This window comes from Meles meles, chromosome 2 (assembly GCF_922984935.1).
Source record: "Meles meles chromosome 2, mMelMel3.1 paternal haplotype, whole genome shotgun sequence".
Lineage (NCBI taxonomy): Eukaryota > Metazoa > Chordata > Mammalia > Carnivora > Mustelidae > Meles > Meles meles.
This window is the reverse complement of record NC_060067.1, coordinates 206,395,276-206,417,044: the sequence shown is the minus strand read 5'-3', so window position 1 is coordinate 206,417,044 and position 21,769 is coordinate 206,395,276. Positions and strand designations below refer to the sequence as shown.

At 43.0% G+C, this 21,769-nt stretch overlaps 1 protein-coding gene across 1 annotated transcript in view; it reads right to left on the bottom strand.

The window, feature by feature from the left end:
- The window catches only part of CSMD1 (CUB and Sushi multiple domains 1), a 2,021,046-nt gene that overhangs the window by 1,423,145 nt on the left and 576,132 nt on the right, over window positions 1-21,769 (bottom strand). The gene's annotated exons all lie outside the window — the stretch shown is intronic.

Here is a 21,769-nt window from a genome sequence, read left to right as displayed (position 1 = left end):
TCCATTTAAACCATTTTTTGAGAAAATTCTTTCTTGACGGTATTGCGCAATCCACCACTGCAGGCAACAGGCATGAAACTTGAAGTCATCTTCATGCCTGCTACATGAAAAATACGTGATTTGCCGTGCACTCTGATTTGTCACTGTCTTCCTAAATTAGTAGGTGGTGGGTTGTCACATCTCCTAGTTAATGTGCTTATTCTTATTACCTGCCCCAAATAAATTATAGCTTTCTTGAAAAGAAAACATACACTAGTCAAGCATAATAAACCAAAATCAATTACTGGCTTGAGCAGAGGTCAAATGAATTGATTTTAATGTCTGGTTTTCAAGGTAAGTCTTTTGGATTCCTACCCATATTTCGTCCCCTGTCACTAAGTTTAGATAGATTTAGAAATTTTAGTGATTATAAAGTCAGCAGTCTGAATGAGTGAACTAGGATAATCATATATATTTTATGCATAATGTCTTATAAAGTAACAGCTTTCCAAAAGGTTGAAGAAATGCTTCATCAATTTATATTTTACCTGAAGTTTGCTAATTAAGTAGGTTGTCTCTAGATTTGTGATTTAGTACAGTCCGAAAACAACTGGTTCCCAAAGGAGTAAGTCTGAACATTCATTCTTTGTAGGGAAATTCTGGCTTTGCCAGTAAGTCTATGGTATTGAATATCTAAATCCAGCTGCTGTAGGTTTCAGAATCAAACTAGAAATTCATAAGAGAAAAATGACAGGACAATACCAGTCCCTAAACAGCACACTTCTAAGTATCCAGGGATCGAAGAGGAAAATGAAGAAAAAAACACATTGAAATGAATGAAAAGAAAAAGACAAGCTATCAAAAGCTGGAGAACTCAGTTAAGCAATGCTGAGAGGGAAATTAATAGTATTAAAAATACACATTAGAAAACAGGAGAATTCTCATATAAACAACCCAAACTCCCATCTTAAGAACTTAGGAAAGGATGAAGAAAATAAACACAAAGCAAAGAGAAGGCAAGAGGTATAAGATAAATGCAGAAATCAAAGTAACTTAAAATAGAAGAAAAACGGAAAAACAATGAAACAGAAGCTGATTCTTTGCAAAGAGCAACAAATGTCCAGCAAGACTGACACAAAAAGTGGTGGCAGGTAAAAGACAAATACCTAATGTCAGGAATAAAATAGCAAATATTACTACAGACCCCACAGACATAAAATAATAAGGGGAAACTACAAAAATACACACATAAATTTAATAACTTAGAAGAAATAGGCTGCTTCCTTAAAAAAGCACATAGTGTCACAACTTATAGAATACAAAACAGAAAATCTGAATAACCCTGTAACTATTAAAACTCTCCCAGAAGAAACCTCCAGGCCAGGTGGTTTTCCAGGAAATTCTACTGGCATAGACTGAATGTCTGTGTCCCCCCAAAAATCTCAGGTTGAAACCTAACTCCCAAGGTGATGATGTTTAGAAGTACAGCCTTCAGGGGGTCATCTGGTCAGGAGGGCAGAGCCCCCGTAAGTGGGATTAGCACCCTTATCAGAGAAATTCCAGAACATTCCCCTCCTCCTTCTATCACGCAAGGAACAAGACAGCAAGAAATTGCTTCTGTGTAACAGAAAGCACTCACACCAGACACCAGATCGGCCGGCACCATCATCCTGGACTCCCCTGTCTCAATAACTGTGGGAAATCAATCTCTGCTGTTTCTGAGCCTCTTGGTCTGGGCTGTTCTGCTGTATACACTTGGACAGCTGCCCAAATGCACTAAGACATCTACCAAACATTTGAAAAATTCACATCCATTTTACAGTCTCTTCCAGAAAACAGAAGTGGACAGGCAACTTCCTTGTGTGTTTAATGGCGTCAACGTTACCCTGTGCTATGGATTGAATCACTGCCCCCACATTCACATACGGAACCCCTCCTGCTCAGTGTGACTGTATTTGGGGACAGGGCTTTCAGGAGATAATTAAGATGAAACAAGGTCATAGTGTGAGGTAGTGATCTGATTTTAAAAAATGGAGTTATTCGAGGTGTTGTTTTGTTTTTTTTTAATTTTTTGGTCTTAAAATCCTTCATTCTGTGAGTTTTAACAGGTGTTCTGCTTACTACAGTGGCTTCATAAGACAACAGAGAGAGAAAGAGATTCCCCTCCTGTCCCCAGTGTGCATTTGCTAAGCAGAGGCCATATGAGCATTGGTGAGAAGGCAGGCGTCTGCAAGGCAGGAAAAGTCCCCCCCAGAAGCTGACCATGCCGCCCTCTGCTACCAGGTATCCAGCCTCCAGAACCGTGAGAACACAGATCTCCACTCTTTAAGCCACTCCGTGTATGACATTTCATTGTGGCTGCCCAAGATCAGATGCCCCGATACGGAAACCAGACGGAAACTTTGCAAGAAAACGATGAACCAGTATTCGCTCTCAAAAATATGGGCGTGAAAATTTTTAACAAAGCAAGAGCAAACAGAAGAAATATATAACAAGAATGATCAGTCATGACCAAGTGGTATTTAGTCCAGGGATATAAATATGGCTCAGTATTTGAAAATCGATCAATATAATCTGCTACCGTGATGGCCTAAAGAATAAAATCACTAGATCGTTTAATCTATGTAGAAGAAAGGCATTGAACATATTTAAACATCCAATCATGAGAAAACTTTCCAGTAAAATATGAATAGAGGAAAACTTGCCCAACTTGACAGTGGGTATCTTAAAAATCCTAAAGCCAACGTGACATTGGATGGTGTAAGACTGAAGGCTTCCCCCTAAGACTGAGAACAAGGCAAGAATGTCTGGTCTCATTAGTTCGATTCAACATTGTGCGGGAAGATCTAGCCAGAGCCATAAGCCAAGAACAGAAAACAAATGCATATGGATTAGGATACAAGAAATAAAACCGCCCCTCTTCGCAGGTGACACAATTGTCTACATAGATAACGCCGAGGTGTCTGGAAGGAAATGCCTGGAAATCACACTTGAGATGAGCAAGTGCACAGGATACACAATGAACACACCAAATTCAGTGGTATTTCTGCAGACCAGCACAGAGCACATGGACACCAAAATGAAACATTACAATGCCACTTACGATCATTAAAAAAAGACTTGGCTGTAACAAGACAGGAACAAAACTATACCCTTGAAACTGTGCTCTGCTGAGGAAAGAAACCAGGAAGAAGCTAATAACTGTAGAAATACACCACGCTACCAAATTGGAAACCTCAACACTATAAAGATATCAGTTCTCCGCAAATTTATATACAGGCTTATCATTGTTACTATCGAAATCCCCACAAGATTTTTTGAAGATATGGACAAGATTCTTCTAAAATATATTTTAGAAGAAAGCCTTCAAGACCCAAGATGTCTGGGTGGCTCCGTAGTTTAAGTATCGGCCTTCGGCTCTAGTCATAATCTCAGGGTCCTGGGATCGAGTCCTGCATCAGGCTCTCTGCTCAGCAAGGAGCCTGCTTCTCTCTCTCCCTCTGCTGCTCCTCCTGCTTGTGTTCTCTCTCTCTCTCAAATAAATAAATAAAATATTAAAAAAAAGAAAGCCTTCAAACCCCAATAGAAGAGTTTAAACAATTTCAGAAAAAATAAATCAGGATACTCATTTTCAAGACTAATTTTATAAATTCAGTAATCAAGATCATGTGGTAATGGCAAATTAACAGATCCATACATCAGTGGATGAGAACACAGAACCCAAAAACAGACCCACACAGACATGCCCAACGGAGTTCAAGGTGTAAGGCAAGGTCGGTGGAGTAAAGATAACCTTTCAACAATGATGCAGGAACAAACGGGCAACCACAGGCTACAACAACAACAAAACTGAGCCGCTAATGGAATCCAAACCCTGTGTAATAATTAACTCATGGATCACAGACGTAAAGGTAAAGTTATAAAAAATTTAGAAAAAAAGTAGAGGAAAGTCTAGGACTAGCTGAAGAATTCCTAGACTGGACACCAAAAGCATAATTTATAAAAGGAAATGGACATATCAGACTTCATAAAAATTAAACACTTTTTTGTGGAAGACCCGATAAGAAGAAGAAAAGACACACTGCGCACTGGTAGGAAATATTTGCAAACCAAAAAAAAAAAAAAAAGGCCTGTAACACACAGTATTCCCTTTCTTTAAACATTTGTTGTTGAGAACACCCTTTACTTCGTCACTTACATCATTTCCATGTGGACCCTGGGGACTAATGTTAGTGTTATCTTTCTCCGAGGGATACCTGTTCTTAGGAACAACTGGTCGATTTTGAATCCCTAGGAAATCACGGAGTCGTTGAAGCAGTCCCTTAGTGTCGACTGAAACACAAAACAAAACGGAACAACTCAGAGCCACATTTCTGGCCTTTCCAAAGCAGCACGTGAATTTGAAGAGAGACCTCATTCCCGATTCCATACATCTGTATCCTTTCTAATTCCTTTTTTTTTAAGATTTTATTTATTTATTTGACAGAGAGAGAGATCACAAGTAGGCAGAGAGGCAGAGAGAGAGGAGGAAGCAGGCTCCCTGCGGAGCAGAGAGCCCGATGCGGGGCTCGATTCCAGGACCCTGAGATCATGACCTGAGCTGAAGGCAGCGGCTTAATCCACTGAGCCACCCAGGCACCCTTTCTAAATATTTCTTTATTTACTTGACAGAGGTCATAAGTAGGCAGAGAGACAGGCAGAGAGAAGCAGGGAAGCAGGCTCTCTGCTAAGCAGAGAGCCCAGTGTGGGGCTCGATCCCAGTACCCTGAGATCATGACCTGAGCCGAAGGCAGAGCCATCCAGGTGCCCCTGTATCCTTTATAATTCTTATCATGCTGCCAGCCAGGTCTCTTTCTATCTTGGTAAGCAACCTTAATTCCAGCCATAAGGAATCAGAGATGAATAAAATTGTAAGTTAATGAAAGCAAACAAGAAAGGAAACAAGATCCGCTTTCCCCTCCCTGTTCCCATCAAGCCCTGTTACCTACCTACCCCCGTAAGAACATCTGATCTCTTCTTCATACACTGCGACTCAGAACACTGGTATTTCAGAAGACGGGGACTCTAACCTATTTCAACCACTTTAACATGGAATGAAAATCAACCCACAAATACATAGGGTCCCTTTGTACATAGGATTTTTTTTGGCCATAATTCTGCCTAACAAGAGTAAGTGGGCTTTACTACACAGTGTGGCCACCTTGGGCAGCAGGTGGCCCCAGTCTGGGCTAGAAGAGGGTCTGTTTTCCCCATAAGATGAGTCTACCGCAACATCCATGCCAAGGTCAACCCTGGAGAAAACTTAACCCTATTATCGCTATTCCAAGCATCAGGGATTTTGTTCATTTGCTCGCTGGTTTCTGACACCCTAACTGAATCATCTGCAGGAAGAAAAAGAGAATAATTCGTAAAGGGGATAGGGTATGAGAACAGTAACAAGAAAGCCATTTCATTGTCAGTAGAAAACAAAGTGTGGCCCCTAGTGGTCCAGATATGCCTCTCTCTGTCTCTCTCTCTCTCTCTCTCCAGTGATGTCCCGGTGTCCTATAGAATCCCCTTTACACGACTTTCTGGGACCGGGAGAAAGTAATCACATCTCATAGGCAGCAATGTGGGGAAGCAACAGAGCAGACATGTGCAGGGTGAGTGGGTGTGGGGGAGAGCAGAGAATGGGGAAGCAGATGCACCGACGCAAGCCAGGTACCTGCTCACTCGGCGGAAACATGAGTCTCAAAACTGAACAAGTTCATTCTGTTTCCACCCCTCAAGAAAGTACTACAATGAACTGCACGTAGAAAGAAATCCAGACTATTTCCACTCCGTTATCATTCAAGACACTCAAGTCACTGTTACCCATGGAATAATCTTGAATATTGGACACGGTATTGTTGAAGGAATAAAGGGGGAAAAAAGAAGCAGATTCAGTGAAAAGCGAAACAGAAACAGCTGACTGGTATGAGTCTAGTTTATTTCCCAGAAATTAATGAGCAAGTTATGACTCCATCAAACAGACGCTCACTCCCAAATTACACACTGTACATACTGCATAATCTATAGTTTTTGTGATTTTAAAATGTCAAATATCTTTAAAACTACAGTTTAGTTAAATGTCAAGTGAATGCTTTAAGTAAATTAGGGGGAAAAAAAAAGGTTCCTAACTTAAATCTTTTCTCAGTGAATGTAATTGCTTTAAAGAAAATCTCTGCAAAGCCAACTGTTGCCAAAATCACATTAATACTCCATAATTGATAACATCACATTTCATACCATATGCCAGTGTGGATATCCTCATAATATAGCTTATAAAAAAGCTTGTCTTAACAAGAGGAATGAGATTAGAACCATATCCCAGGAGTCAGCAATGATCTCAGAGATTAATATATTAAATGTTTCACCAATCAGATTAATTTCTTCAGAAAGGGTCTCGGTTAACCCCCATCCAAGTCCTGACTGAATCCCTCCAAGGCTGAGAAGACCCTACAAAGCAGTTAATTATACTATTAACTAATAACTTAGATATTCTTTTAGGAATACATCTCCATGATGTTCAAGTATTGGTCCCATTACTAGTACTTCTCATAGTTTTCATACCATGGGATAAAATATGAGGCTTCATGTTTTTCAAAAAACCATCTGCTGTGTGGTTATTATTACCATCTTAAGACTTGTGACTCTCTAGGTGTCTTATTGGAGCCTGAACATTACTCTGTTTAGTTTGCAGTACCATACTTCGTAATGAGAATCAATTCTTTATCGACTCAAGATCTTTCCTGGACTTCTCCTAAAAGTCATATTCAGGATTAACACATTCTAGGCTTTCAAGAAGCTTCTTATCTACAGTGAAGGCTAAGAAAATACATGGAATATTCTGGAATATTCTGGAACACATGAACTCTCACAGCAGCCCGATTTGATGGTGGGAATATGGTGCTATACATAAAGTTCTTGGTAACCACTGAATGTTCAACAACATACAAAATCCCTGATGTTCTCCAACAACCTCATGAATTCCTTTTCAGTGTTTTAACAAAATAATGCAGAATCTCAGACAGGTAGGCACAGCCCCAAATTAAAAAGTATACATTAAAATTGGGGGGGAAAAAGTGTCTTCCAAATCATCCCAAGATTACGGAATTATAGGTGATAAAACTTCCTATAAATAAAATGAACCATTTTGTAGCAGAAACAAGAATCTGACAGTCACCTACAGATGTGGCAGAAAAACTGGGATTAATTTCGAGGTGATGTATCCTGACATTGAATCATAAGAAAACAGAAAATATTTTCAGTGAGTTCCATAAGTTTTATATTTCCAGTTACCAGGCACCTACGATGAAGTTAACTATTTGCTGAAAGTTTTTCAAGGTCATGCATTAGAATTTGTCCAAGACTGGTTGCAGGTGGAGGAAAATGTTCTTTATGGGAGCAGAATTTTAAAGAAGGAAGTAGCATTAAATAACATTAGCTGTCACTTATTTAAGCTTTTTACTTTATGGAGAGAAGATCGGATGCCGAGAGAGACTCAGCGACTTGGCCCGAGCGGCGCACACAGCGCCAGAGCCCACGCTGAACACTGAGCTCATCTTCCTCCCAAGCCAGTGGTTTTGCCACTTAGTCATTTCAAGGTGACCCGTCCAGTGGGCGGAATGATGGACACGTCCCTTTCTTTTCTCTTCCCACCCTCCTTTCTCCCCCATCAGCCCCTCTTCTTTTCAGGACGTCATTACCACCACAGCGCAAAGAATCAAGTCCCTGACTTCTGACCAGACTCTTGAAACTCAGAGCACCTGCCTGTCAGTTAAATTGTCGGGCTCAGGGTCATGCTGCAAGCAGTGAACCTGAAAGACTATGGCACCAGCCCTCCCCCCTTAGAGACTTGGTTTCCCGGTGGAGGGATGAGGACAGTGCGGGCAGCAAGAGCGATCTGCAACGTCAGGATGTCCCTAGAGACCCGAGGTGCCCGCCAGTACCTAAGGAGACGGATTTCTGCTGTGGGGGGGGGGGGGGCGCTGCGAGACCCCACCCTCGCGAAGAGCCCCTCACACCAGAGCCCTGGGATGTGCGCGCAAGCACCGCAGGGCAGGTCCCTCTCCGGGGACATTTCACAGTGCAAGCGCGACCTGAAGACTCTGCCACCACCCGAGAGACCGAAGAGGCATGTCCTCCTGGTCCCGAGTCCCCAAGAGCACACGAGCAGCTCCAGGTGCCCCCGACAAAGCCCGGGGCAAGTTACATCTCCGATTGTGTCCACAGGAGGCAGGTCCGGGGCCGGCGGGAGGCCCTTGTGCTCTTGGGGCCGTGTGTCCTACCAGACCCTCGGACTCAGATACCGACTAGACAGCCTGGAAGCACGTAGGTAACATTTTGGAAAAGATGGAATTACACACACCCGTGTACACACACACCTACACACACATGCACCCACCATCTGTGCACACACACACACACTCACCCACTGACACCTACACACTCCACACCCATTCACACACAACCACACACCCATATGCACATACCTCTCACACAGACACACACATACCCACCCACTCCTACACACATGCACACACACGGACACTAAATGAGGAATCCACCTCAACTTTACCAAGTGAAAATTTCTGTCTCATTTGGAAAGGGACTCTAGGTAGAAATTACTATAAAATTAGGGATGCCTGGGGACTCCGTTGCCTAAATGTCTGCCTTCAGCTCCGGTCATGATCCCATGGTCCTGGGATCCAGCCCTGCATCAGGCTCCTTGCTCAGCGGGGAGCCTGCTTCTCCCTCTGCCTCCCGCTCTCCCTGCCTGTGCTCTCTCTGACAAATAAAATCTTAAAAAAAAAAAAAAAAGAAAAGAAATTTCTATAAAATCTAATTTAAACAATTACATATTATTGTTACATCTTGACTTGTGGCCTTTCAAAATAATGCCTGTTTTTCTGTTCTGTTCAACATACCACTTATTGCTAATAATTAAGATAAAATATACAAATCCACTCATAATATCAATTTCAAATATACGTTTCATCACAGCATGCTGTCCATAAATACACACATTCAAGCTGTTGTGTAATTCCATTGCTAAAAAAAAAAATGCTGGAATTTAAGCTCAGGGACCATCCGTTTATTCCAGCTTTCTTGTCAAAGTCTGAGTTAAATACCTTCTACTTTCTTAAACTTAAGATTTTCAAAAATTTTTGGCCTCTTTGGTAGGTCATATGATTGGCCCAGCTGCAAAGAGGGTCAAAGAAGGCTATACGTGGTCGTTACTGCTCTGTAATTGATTGTACAATTTATTGCTACTGTCATTAAGAAATTAAAGCTGCAAGTACTGTGTTTCCATGAGACAATTCCAAGCACGGATGCGGCCGTCTGCCCTGCCTGCTTCCCATTGACAAGCTCTCCTCACATCTCTGGGTCTAGTCGACTTAGGAAGAAGAAAGATATCTGGTCATCTGGTTTTGTTACTCTATCTTAGCCTGACACTGAGTAATACTAAGTTGCAATTATTAGCAGACCAAAAGAGTCCAGAGGCAAAACATTTTGTAAAGTCTTAGAAAGGATTTCCTGTTCGCCTGCTGTCCATTCGCTAAACGACAAGGAACACACACAACAGAACCAGGGGAAAATCAACTTTAACAAAGGAAAAGCAGGGCTTCCTGTGGTAAGACAGCTACCTCTCCTGCAAGAGTCAAGACATATTTTCCTACTGGCTAGTACTTCCTAGGAGCTAAGTCATTCTCCCTAGCTTGTTATCTGCCCTTGGAGGGACAGCACAGGAGAATACCTAAATGCTTCGCTGGTGCCATTTTGAAACCGTTTTCACGCTAATTTCAGGAATAAAAAATTCTTATGCCTAGTGGGTATCTGTGTTTATATCTACACGTCTAAGGACGGAGGGATATATACATATGCAATAATGTGATAAACTAGAAATATCCCCCATAATTTAATAATGTGCTTATGCTCAAGCTACTTTAAACAATATTTATACTCCAGAAATCTCAGGGTTTTTTTCACATCTATGAAAATTCACATGTATATAATTTACAGAGCTCTTAAAAATGAGAATTGAAGCCCTGAAAACACACCCACACCCACACCCACACCCACACACACAGAGTTGATGCTATAAGCCACACTCAACTTTCTTCTCAGGAGTTCTGTGTGAGAGACAGACTGCTCTCTTAAAGGATCATCTGTCTCTCTTACACTCATGTATTTGACACTATTTTGAAAATGTCACCATATTTCTAGTAGCCTTCTTGATCATGAGGATATTCTGTCCAGTTTCTCCTGATGCTTTTGGTCCCCTTGTTCGGCAACAGCTCTGTGTGCTCACACGCATACGTGCGTACGTACAAAATGCAGCTCGAGCGCACGGAGAACATCAGCCTCCCGGGCTTCAGAATATCTTACAAACCCTGGCTGAGTCTGACCTGTGGCCAAGTCCTTCAAGCAATTACAAAAAATGGAGAGGTTGTTGTACTTTAGACTAAAGAGTCCGAGTTGGATCGAAAGCTGGAAAGGGAAGGGCTCGTTTCTTGCAGGAGGCCCTGGTATGCGCTGATGACGGAGACAGAGTCGGGCAGACCCGAGAACAGAATGAGTGTGCAGAGCAGTGGCTCTGCACTGGGGTCCCTCTCCGCTTGGGCCCCATGCGAACAAAGGAACAGAAACTCTGGGAAGGGGGGGAGGGGACGCTCACTGCGGCCCCTGCCCCCTCTCCGCCCCCCCCCCCCCCCCCCCCCCCGGGATCTCCCAGGATTGCCTGCAGCTCACGAGTTGAAATGGTCCCAGGACTCTCTCCCATCAGAGACGGAGTCAAAGAAGAAAGGAATTAAAGAAAAATCATGGAAATAACTTTGATCGTACTGATTGTTCTGATTCCGCAAAACAAGGTTCAGTGTGGATCCGTCCTGCTCCCCTCTGGTCTGCCAACACTAGGGAAAGGTTCCTTAGGTCAGTCAGGCTCCACCTTCCTCCCAGCCCCCCAATCCCCTCACCACCCCAGGGAGTTAGGCAGGGGTTTCTCACATGGTGTTAAACGCTTTGGAAGAAAAATTTTCTAAAATCACATTTCTCGTTTTGGTGCCTAATATTCTATAGAGAGAGCAATTAAACCACTGCATTTGCTTTAACTTATACCTTGTCTTCCAAAGGGGTTTATTTTATAAAAATTTTTAAAAACCATGCGTCTCAGGGTGCCTGGGTGGCTCAGTAGGTTAAAGCCTCTGCCTTTGGCTCAGGTCATGATCCCAGGGTCCTGGGCTCGAGCCCTGCATCAGGCTCTCTGCTCAGTGGAGAGCCTGCTTCCCCCTCTCTCTCTGCCTGCCTCTCTGCCTACTTGCGACCTCTGTCAAATAAATAAATAAAATCTTAAAAAATAAAAATAAAATAAAAAATGCTTCTCGTTTTCACAAGCTCCCCTGCTCACATCCCGGTTCCTCCGTGGGTCTCTCCATCCCAGAACCCCGAGCAGGCTCTCATGCAGTGAGGGAGGCTTAGTCCTTGCTATACCTCATCGCACTGAACAAAACTTTGCCTGTGAGGGAGCTCACTCTCTCATCAAAGGGCTACTCGAATAGAAGTGCCTCTGGAAAGAATAAACTTTCCCCAGATTGCACTCTAAACAAATTTGCCAAGAATTAATTCCACTCATCCTCTTTTTCTACCAATGCATCAAGTTATTTTGAGAAAGTTATTTCATAATTACAGTGTCTGTAACACGCTACTGGAAACAAAACTCTGAGCCGATTTGCCCCCAAGCATGAAAGAACATCCTCTCAATGTGATTCTATTATGACAATAGAAACAGCATCATTTATAAATAACATTGAAATAGTAACAGCATTTCCCACTCATGAATATGACTGTAAGTGCTCCACTCGGTTGCTCTCCGCCTCGCTCCAGACCCTTCTAAGCTGTTAATGTCATTTCCACCTGAGTGATAAGGATCCATAAATTGCCTTTCTAGTGCAAAATCCATTAGTAGGATTTTTCTATCAAGATCTTATCAAGATCTTTTCAATCTGTTTTCCCCCAGATAGGCCACTTTTCCATGTTAGGATTACAGATAAGCCCTGTGCTACTTTAGACTACCTCACAGCGCTCCTGCTTCATTTTCTCATCTGAGGGCTAGTGCACAGAATGGTCAGGGTCCTGGAAGACGAGGTGAGTCCCTAAAGAAGTCCCTGGTTGGGGACTGAAAGGATCAGGCAGTCGTCCCCTAGAGTTTACTCCAGTCTCAAGCCTCTTAAGAAAATCATTCAAGGACCTGAAAAAGGATGCAAATTTATTTATTTTACTGTGATCTCTGACAAAGAATAATTTGAAATCGGGATTTCGGTCTTGATTGTGAGCCTGAGTTCTGTAACAATGAAGTTCATATCCGGTCATTAGGTGGGATCCATTGCGTTTAAAATTAGAGAGAGAGAGAAAGGAAGACATTAGAACTTTGGCTCTAACAATTCACAAGGGCCCATCCCAGATTTTTCTCTTAACCGTCTGCTCTAACTCTGTAGAGTGACGGTCCCCGACAGCACCCAGAAGCTACCCAAAAAGAGGGAAAGAAGACAGGAACAGAAGGAACTGTGCGTCCTAAGACAGACATGCAGACTCTCTTCTAACCATTTGAAAATCTAGCTTCTGGGATGAGCTGGTTTGTATTAGAAACACAGCACATGCTTCTTGAGTTCATGAAGTACACAGACAAGAGAAGGCTCTAGGGAGATGAGCTTTGTTATTTCTGCTGTGGAAATAATAAAATGTACACCTCCTTTTTAAATATTTGAATCTTAAGTAACATTCTGTAAAGGGGAATTATTTCAAATGAACAGTGTCTTTTCTCAGAGGTCTTCAAGATAATCTACATGTCTACACTTCCTTGCACATCTCCGTGTTCTCCGAAGCCCTGTAAAAATACCTACAGGTATTTCGGTAAGGCTCACAAACTGGGACAGACACAGATAGGACTAGGATCTAGGAATCCTGGCTACTCAGAGATCACTTCTTGTATGAATAACAAGTGACTATAATTATTTTTGAAAACCTTGGAAAATGAAACTTTAACACAAAATGTCATCGAGTGGCTTATCAGAGAACAGTAACGTGTCGGGGACCCTGTCTGTTTCTTGCTGGCAGCCTTGGCTCTGGCCAGAGCTCAGAGGGCAGCAGAGCTCAAATCACGTATTCAAAGGACTGGTTGCAGAATTCCCTTCCCCGATGCCAAACAAGCGATCGTTAGATGTCAGGAAGGACTTCACGCTGAGTGGATGTTCTAGAATTAGGTTACAACACACACGCCAGCTCTCACGACAGCTAGCCTTCCGGAGCGGTATTAACCGTCGGCGTTCCGACTTCGCCACCGTCACAGGCACTACTCAGAACAATGTCCTGTTGGGTGGGGGACAAAATTCAGCCCCGGGCACCCTCCAGTATTTATCTAAGACACACAGTGAGTGAGGACCAGAGCCAGGATTCGAACTGGGAGTCGTTCTCTAGAGCCTGTGTTTTGAGCTCTGGGGACTTGAGGAAAGAATTTCGAGCTGGGGTCACAGGGACCTGAGAAATCCTGAGCCGGGCAGTAACTCTGGTTACTGACTAGAAGACAACTAACAATCTGGGCCTCATTAGAACGACATTCTCTGCACACAGATGATCAAATCATTGAAATGGTACCATTAGACATCAATGGGGAAGAACTGAGCTGCAGAGAGTAGGGAAGATACTGAAGGGAAACCCTCCCCGGTGAGGTGACCTGCTGGCTGTGAAGTCCCACCAGAGGGGACAGCAGCTCCAGGCAACCGTGCACCTCTGGCCCCTCACATGGAACCCAGCTCCGTCCACAGCCCAGCGGCAGAAGGGCGGGCTCATGCGCACAGGCTTAAACCACAGAAGGTAAGCTTACTAAAGCCAATGCTCTTCCCTTGGCTTTATTTGGTTAAAACGCACAGGGACGTGTCTCATTTTTCTTACACCCAAATCTACCCCAGCACTAAAACTTTCTAGTCATTCCCCTGGTATGTGAGCATGCAAAATCCCCCCCTTCTTCTTTTTTTTTTTTTTTTTAATTTATTTATTTATTTTTATTTGCTTATTTACAGCAAATAAGCTGTTCATTGTTTTGGCATCTTACCCAGTGCTCCATGCAGTACGTGCCCTCCCTATTACCCACCACCTGGTTCTTCAACCTCCCACCCCCCCCCCTCCTGCCGCCCCTTCATAACCCTCTGGTTGTTTTTCAGAGTCCATAGTCTCTTATGGTTCATCTCCCCTTCCAGTTTCCCTCAACTCCCTCTCCTCTCCATCTCCCCATGTCCTCCATGTTATTTGTTATGCTCCACAAATAAGTGAGACCATATGATACTTGACTCTCTCTGCTTGACTTATTTCGCTCAGCAAAATTTCTTCCAGTCCTGTCCATGTTGCTACAAAAGTTGGGTATTCGTCCTTTCTGATGGAGGCATAATACTCCATTGTGTATATGGACCACATCTTCCTTATCCATTCATCCGTTGAAGGGCATCTTGGTTCTTTCCACAGTTTGGCGACCGTAGCCATTGCTGCAATAAACATTGGGGTACAAATGGCCCTTCTTTTCACTACATCTGTATCTTTGGGGTAAATACCGAGCAGTGCAATTGCAGGGTCATAGGGAAGCTCTATTTTTAATTTCTTCAGGAATCTCCACACTGTTCTCCAAAGTGGCTGCACTAACTTGCATTCCCACCAACAGTGTAAGAGGGTTCCCCTTTCTCCACATCCTCTCCAGCACACGTTGTTTCCTGTCTTGCTAATTTTGGCCATTCTAACTGGTGTTAGGTGGTATCTCAATGTTGTTTTAATTTGAATCTCCCTGATGGCTAGTGATGATGAACATTTTTTCATGTGTCTGATAGCCATTTGTATATGTGCTGCCGAAGCGAGCACAGTCTGATAGCCATTTGTATGTCTTCGTTGGAGAAGTGTCTGTTCATATCTTCTGCCCATTTTTTGATATGATTATCTGTTTTGTGTGTGTTGAGTTTCAGAAGTTCTTTGTAGATCCTGGATATCAACCTTTTGTCTGTACTGTCATTTACAAATATCTTCTCCCATTCCGTGGGTTGCCTCTTTGTTTTGTTGACTGTTTCCTTTGCTGTGCAGAAGCTTTTGATCTTGATGAAGTCCCAAAAGTTCATTTTTGCTTTTGTTTCCTTGGCCTTTGGAGACATATCTTGAAAGAAGTTGCTGTGGCTGATATCGAAGAGGTTACTGCCTATGTTCTCCTCTAGGATTCTGATAGATTCCTGTCTCACGTTGAGGTCTTTTATCCATTTCGAGTTTATCTTTGTGAACGGTGTAAGAGAATGGTCGAGTTTCATTCTTCTACATATCGCTGTCCAGTTTTCCCAGCACCATTTATTGAAAAGACTGTCTTTTTTCCATTGAATATTTTTTCCTGTTTTGTCGAAGATTATTTGACCATAGAGTTGAGGGTCCATATCTGGGCTCTCTACTCTGTTCCACTGGTCTATGTGTCTGTTTTTATGCCAGTACCACGCTGTCTTGGTGATCACAGCTTTGTAGTAAAGCTTGAAATCGGGTAACGTGATGCCGCCAGTTTTGTTTTTGTTTTTGTTTTTCAACATTTCCTTAGCAATTTGGGGTCTCTTCTGGCTCCATACAAATTTTAGGATTATTTGCTCCAGCTCTTTGAAAAAGACCCTACCAAAAAGGAGAATTTCAGACCAATATCACTGATGAATATGGATGCAAAGATTCTCAACAAGATCCTAGCAAACAGGATCCAGCAGCACATTAAAAAGATTATCCACCATGACCAGGTGGGATTCATCCCTGGGCTACAAGGTTGGTTCAACATTCGCAAATCAATCAGTGTGATAGAACACATCAATAAGAGAAGAGAGAAGAACCACATGGTCCTCTCAATTGATGCAGAAAAAGCATTTGACAAAATCCAGCATCCGTTCCTGATGAAAACGCTTCAGAGTATAGGGATAGAGGGAACATTCCTGAACTTCATAAAATCTATCTATGAAAGACCCACAGCAAATATCATCCTCAATGGGAAAAAGCTTGCAGCCTTCCCGTTGAGATCAGGAACACGACAAGGATGTCCACTCTCACCACTCTTGTTCAACATAGTATTAGAAGTTCTAGCAACGGCAATCAGACAACAAAGAGAAATAAAAGGTATCCAAATTGTCAAGGAAGAAGTCAAACTCTCTCTCTTCACAGATGACATGATTCTTTATATGGAAAACCCCAAAGACTCCACCCCCAAACTACTAGAACTCATACAGCAATTCAGTAACGTGGCAGGATACAAAGTCAATGTACAGAAATCAGTGGCTTTCTTATACACTAACAATGAAAATACAGAAAGGGAAATTAGAGAATCGATTCCATTTACTATAGCACCAAGAACCATAAGATACCTGGGCATAAACCTAACCAAAGAAGTAAAGGACCTGTACTCAAGGAACTACAGAACACTCATGAAAGAAATTGAAGAAGACACAAAAAGATGGAAGACTGTTCCATGCTCTTGGATTGGAAGAATAAACATTGTTAAAATGTCTATACTGCCTAGAGCAATCTATACTTTTAAATCCCCCCCCTTCTGATTGGAAAGCACTATTTCCTGCCCCTTACGAACGTAAGGATGGATGTAAGTTTGGAATTTGCATACACTGACCTATCTCTTGCACAAGGTACAACTTTTGTGGACCTGGGGAAAGGAAAACCAGGCGGAAGCGGAGAGCCCAAGAGCAAAGTCACATTTCGGACAACATCACAGAAGTGGGGGGTCAGGGAGATGTGAGAGAAGACTCACATGCCCGGGGAGTCTGTTTGTGACCCTGGGCTCAAGGACGGGATGTCACTTCCCCTGTCTCGGGGTTCGCAGCTCCCACCTTTCACCAACAAGGACAAGGGACTTCAGTGTTTGGGTCTAGGAAGCCCCGACGGGAAGATCTGACAGCAGAAGTCCCCCTTCTCAACTCCGCTCTCCTGCTCTATGTGCCGGCAAACCGGTGGCCCCACACCAGCCACACATACAACAAAAGCAAGAGGGCCCGTCATATACTAACATGGAGAAAGGAGGAAGCCGTCCTCAAGGCAGTCATCAAAGCAAATCAAATGATGCTGAAACCTAGAATAGGGAGGAATCCTGACTCATCGGATGTGCCCACGGCAGTCGGGAAGGTCCAGCCGGAACAGCGCACTGCCTGCTGCTGGGGTCCTCAGGTCTCGGGCTGGACGTCACCCATGCAGCCTTGCCCCTCTCCTGCCTGCTTCCCCCTGTGCTCCCCACCAAGCCCCCCTGTGCGGGGCCCAACCATCATAAGTCCAGGGAAGAGAACAGATCTATCCCTCCAAGAAAGTACGGCCGGCTTCCTTCCCGTGCCTCTGCAAAGCCCAAACAAGGCAACTTGTGAAATCCAGTTATTCCGCATAGAAAAATGTATGTATTCTAATCACCTCTTTTTGTTTCACACGTTCATCTATTCCTGGAGAAATTTAAGAATGGTGTGTTGTTGGATAGATTCTAATTAGCATCCCAGGTAATATACATGAGTTCTGGGAAAGGGGACGCGATTAAAAGGAGCGGTTACGAAAAAGGAGGAACAATGAGTCTTTTAAAATGTTAGTGAAATATCTTCAGTCTTTAAACAGAGAAAATAGGACTCAAATACAGAATGTAAACTGGTGTGCATATACACTGGCCATTCTGATTTTTTGAAAAATAAACCTGGGGGAAATAGTCTGTTATCAGTAACGTCCTTGTTTTCCCTCCATGTCTAGAAATAATCTCGAGAGTCGTATTAGGAGACACCGAAGATGCGGGGTGATGAGGTATCAAGGCTTATTTCGAATATTAGACCAAAACGTATGGCTTCAAGGATATGGCAGTCCTTCCAGGGTAGTCTGGAGCTTATATACTTTGTGAGTCTGCAGCTTATATATTTTGTGAGTCTGCAGCTTATACATTCTGCCAACCTCATCGCAAGCTTCCAGGGAAAATCACTGAATCCTGAGTGTCCAGCTCCTTCAAGTTCTGTGGATTTCTGTCCCTCCTCTCACACTCCTCTGCTTGGAACACTGAGCCTTCAGCCTCGTACGCCAATATCTGGAAACCAACTGTAAGACCCTTCTGTGTCCCACGCAAGTGGCTCGTGAGGTCTAGCATCAGCTTTCCGGCAGGGAGAGCCGGGTTTGGTAGCTGACCACAAACACAGGGGTCTGATTTCGGTGCTGGGACTCCAGATGCGGGGGGGGGGGGGGTCCTGCGTGAGGCGTGTGCCTGCATGAACAGCCCTGCACCCCACAGGTGGTGGAACTTGTGAAGCCTTGATCAAGGTAAAGGGTGCCCTGCAGGTCAACTGGACAGAGAATGTTTGGGATTTTAACCCAAATCTCTGCTTCCACCTCCGAGTCCCACTCATCACCACCCATCACTCCACTTTCTTCTACCACAAAGAACATAATGAATCCATTTCATGTTAAAATAGAAGGTCAAATTGTAATCAATCACAGACTTCTAATTCCAAGTTTGCAGACTAAAACTCCCATATCCCACTGAGGTGAACGGATTCCTTGTTTCACCGTAAGGAACAGAAATCACAGAGACAGAGAGGTGGCGATTTCAAGACGTCATTGTTTTACAGAAACAACTGTTGGTGGTTTTAGGGTTGCCTATGCCTAGCGGCATCTTCCTGGAGCAGAAGTTAGTTCTTACTTCAATAGGACTATTTTGCATTAGGATTTGTTTTGTCAGTACGTAATGATGGCAACAACCTCTCCTTATTCCAGAAGTTAATTGCCTGGTGTGCACAGGGTGCCTCCAGTATGTGCTGGGACCATGCCTCCCGGGACCCCATCCAGACTCCCACGCACCCCCCCCCCCCCGTTACCGCTCTCCAGAGCTCGCCCCCAGTGATTTTCCCGCGAGGTCCTCTAACACAGTGTTTTATGGCACGGCTAGTTACGCAAAAAAACAGTAATGTTCATTTCTGTCCAGAGAATTCCTACAGAATTTTAGGCATTTTATTGTGTAGGCATTTTATATTGGAAATGACAAACACAATCAAACAAAACAAAGCAAAACGTTCCTCCCTTGACAAAATAAACGACGGATCAAGATCTCAAACTGTAGAACTATTTTTGAAATAAGAATTGTAGGGAAAACTAATCTTTGTTTCAAGTAGCTGGGTAAGGAGAGTTTCGTTGGAGAGAAAAATGTAAGTTGATCTTGAAAAGGAAATAAGTTTTAAGGCACGTCTGGAAAAACTAAAGGTGAACAATACAGAAATTGAACCACATTTTCTGATAGTCACTAAATTATCCAGAAAATTGGAAACATGGTCATAAGAAAGGAAATAAGATGAAATTTTTCCTGTCAAGATTTCTTTCACGTAGCTCTGTATGTATTTCTGTAATCGTGTTTATTTATGTACTACAGGTGTCTGTAAATACTTGGAACAGAATGGAAGGGTGTTTTTCTATGTTTAACCCATATCTGTTTGCCCGGCCTCTCTGAGACCCAAAGTTACACAAAGGAGTTCTCTGTGGAGTTCACCTAATGTGTGAAAGAGCCTTAGAGTATCTTATTACAATATTACAATAATCTGTATTATTTAACCTATGAGCACTAAGGCTGCTTCTGAGCTCCGTGTTTGTGGGACAGAGAGAGAAAGAGGAGTATTTTGCTCTCCTCTCTGCCCCTGGCGAGCAGGTGATCGATCCCTGGCCATGGCAGATTCCGTGCAGGCACCCAGAGCCTCCCTGATGCGCAGAGAACTCCAAGAGCCTCCTCTGAGAATCTAGCTGTGAGGCAGGAAATCAAACCTGCTTAAACTAATTGTCCCAGAGTTTTCCATATATTTTCTCCTAAGTTCTCACAGAAACACACTGATATGACCTCTCTCCCACTTGACGTGCGCGAGGACTAGTCCAGAGGCTGCAATCACACCCAGCCGGCTGGGCCTCCAGACTGGTCCCTATCACACCATGCTGCATTCGATAGACTAAAAAAATGAGTATGCTTATTAATTTAGATACTGCTAATTAAAAAAATAAACACATTAAGATAGATTTTCAAGAACATCTTTTTTTTTTTTTTTTGGTAAAGATTTTATTATTTAACAGACAGAGATCTCAAGTAGGCATAGAGAGAGAGAGAGAGAGAGAGGGAAGCAGGTTCCCCACTGAGCAGAGAGGCCAATGCGGGGCTCAATCCCAGGACCCTGCGTGAGACCCTCTAGTTCCATCCACATTATTGCAAATGGCAAGATTTTTGGAGTTTTTGATGGCTGTATAGTATAGTCAGAATGGTTAAAATTAACACATCAGGAAATGGCAGGCATTGGCAAGGATGCAGAGAAAGGGGAACCCTCCTACAGCAAGCTGGTGTAGCAACTCTGGAAAACAGCATGGAGGTTCCTTAAAAAGTTGAAAATAGAGCTACCCTCTGACCCAGCATCACACTACTGGGTATTTACCCTAAAGATACAAACGTAGTGATCCGAAGGGGCACGTGCACCTGAATGTTTATAGCAGCAATGTCTACAATAGCCAAACTATGGAAAGAACCTAGATGTCCATCAACAGATGAATGGATAAAGAAGATGAGGTATGTCTGTGTGTGTGTGTGTGTGTGTGTGTGTGTGTGTGTGTGTGTATATATATACACACACACATACACGTACATGTACATATAAACATATATACAGTCTTACTTTTTAGAGAGGAGTTCCCTGAGATCTTGGGGAGCTGTTGTGTACCTAAATGCTCATGGATTTAATGCCTCAGACAGCACGAAACCGGCAGACTCTGGACACCTTCCTACCTCGTCCCTTTCCTACTGAGGCAGGCTAGCTGACAATGAGAACAGCTGGACCTGGAAGATACTGAAGCCCCAACCATTCACATGAAGCTGAGTGCATGCGGCCTAACACAGCACACCCCAAAGCCTCACTTCTGTATCACCTGCCCTAGGAAGAGGCAACGAGAAAGTCCCAGCTTGGTTCATGTACTTTATTTTTCCATCTCTAAGCCAACAGGAGTTTGGGGAGCCCTGCAGAGAGACTGTGTGCATAATAACTTCCTCTCATTTTATACCCACATTATCCCGTTGAGGACTTGGAATTTACTTGGAACTCCTGGAGACCGAACCACTTACGCAAACTCTCATGGCCTTAATACTCGTTTGAGCTTCCCTAAAATTACCTGCAAATATTTGGCTACAAATGAAACCATTCAAATAAGCTGCCTTCATTCATAAGTCACTTTGAGGATCAAAAAGGCTTTATTATTCAAGATCTAATTCTTGAAATTGAGGGATGTATTATCTAAAAATAAATTGTGTTCTCTTAAAAGCATTAAAATGGTAAAGACTTGTTCTACCAGAGTTTAAATATGCATAAGTGAAAATAAGATGCTTAAAAGTGTCCATAAATAAGTCAATATGCAATTCTGGATGTTTCGTCAGACTTGGGCATTTGGGGTATACTTTCATTTAATACTAAATTGCATATGATGTTCTGTTCATTGATCTTAGCTACCATGGGTCTCACTCTTGCCATCCTAATTTCATTACCTTTATATGAGTCATACCAATTAATCAACTAAACAGAAAATCAATCACTTATAGCCTCCTCAGTGCTTCGCTAATTCTTCTCCAATTTCTTAATAAAATGATCATTTTTAGACTACACTGATGTATATTGGGAAAATTAGAGATAACTTCTTATTAAGGCCAAAATTAATACAACAATCAACATGTTCAATGCTT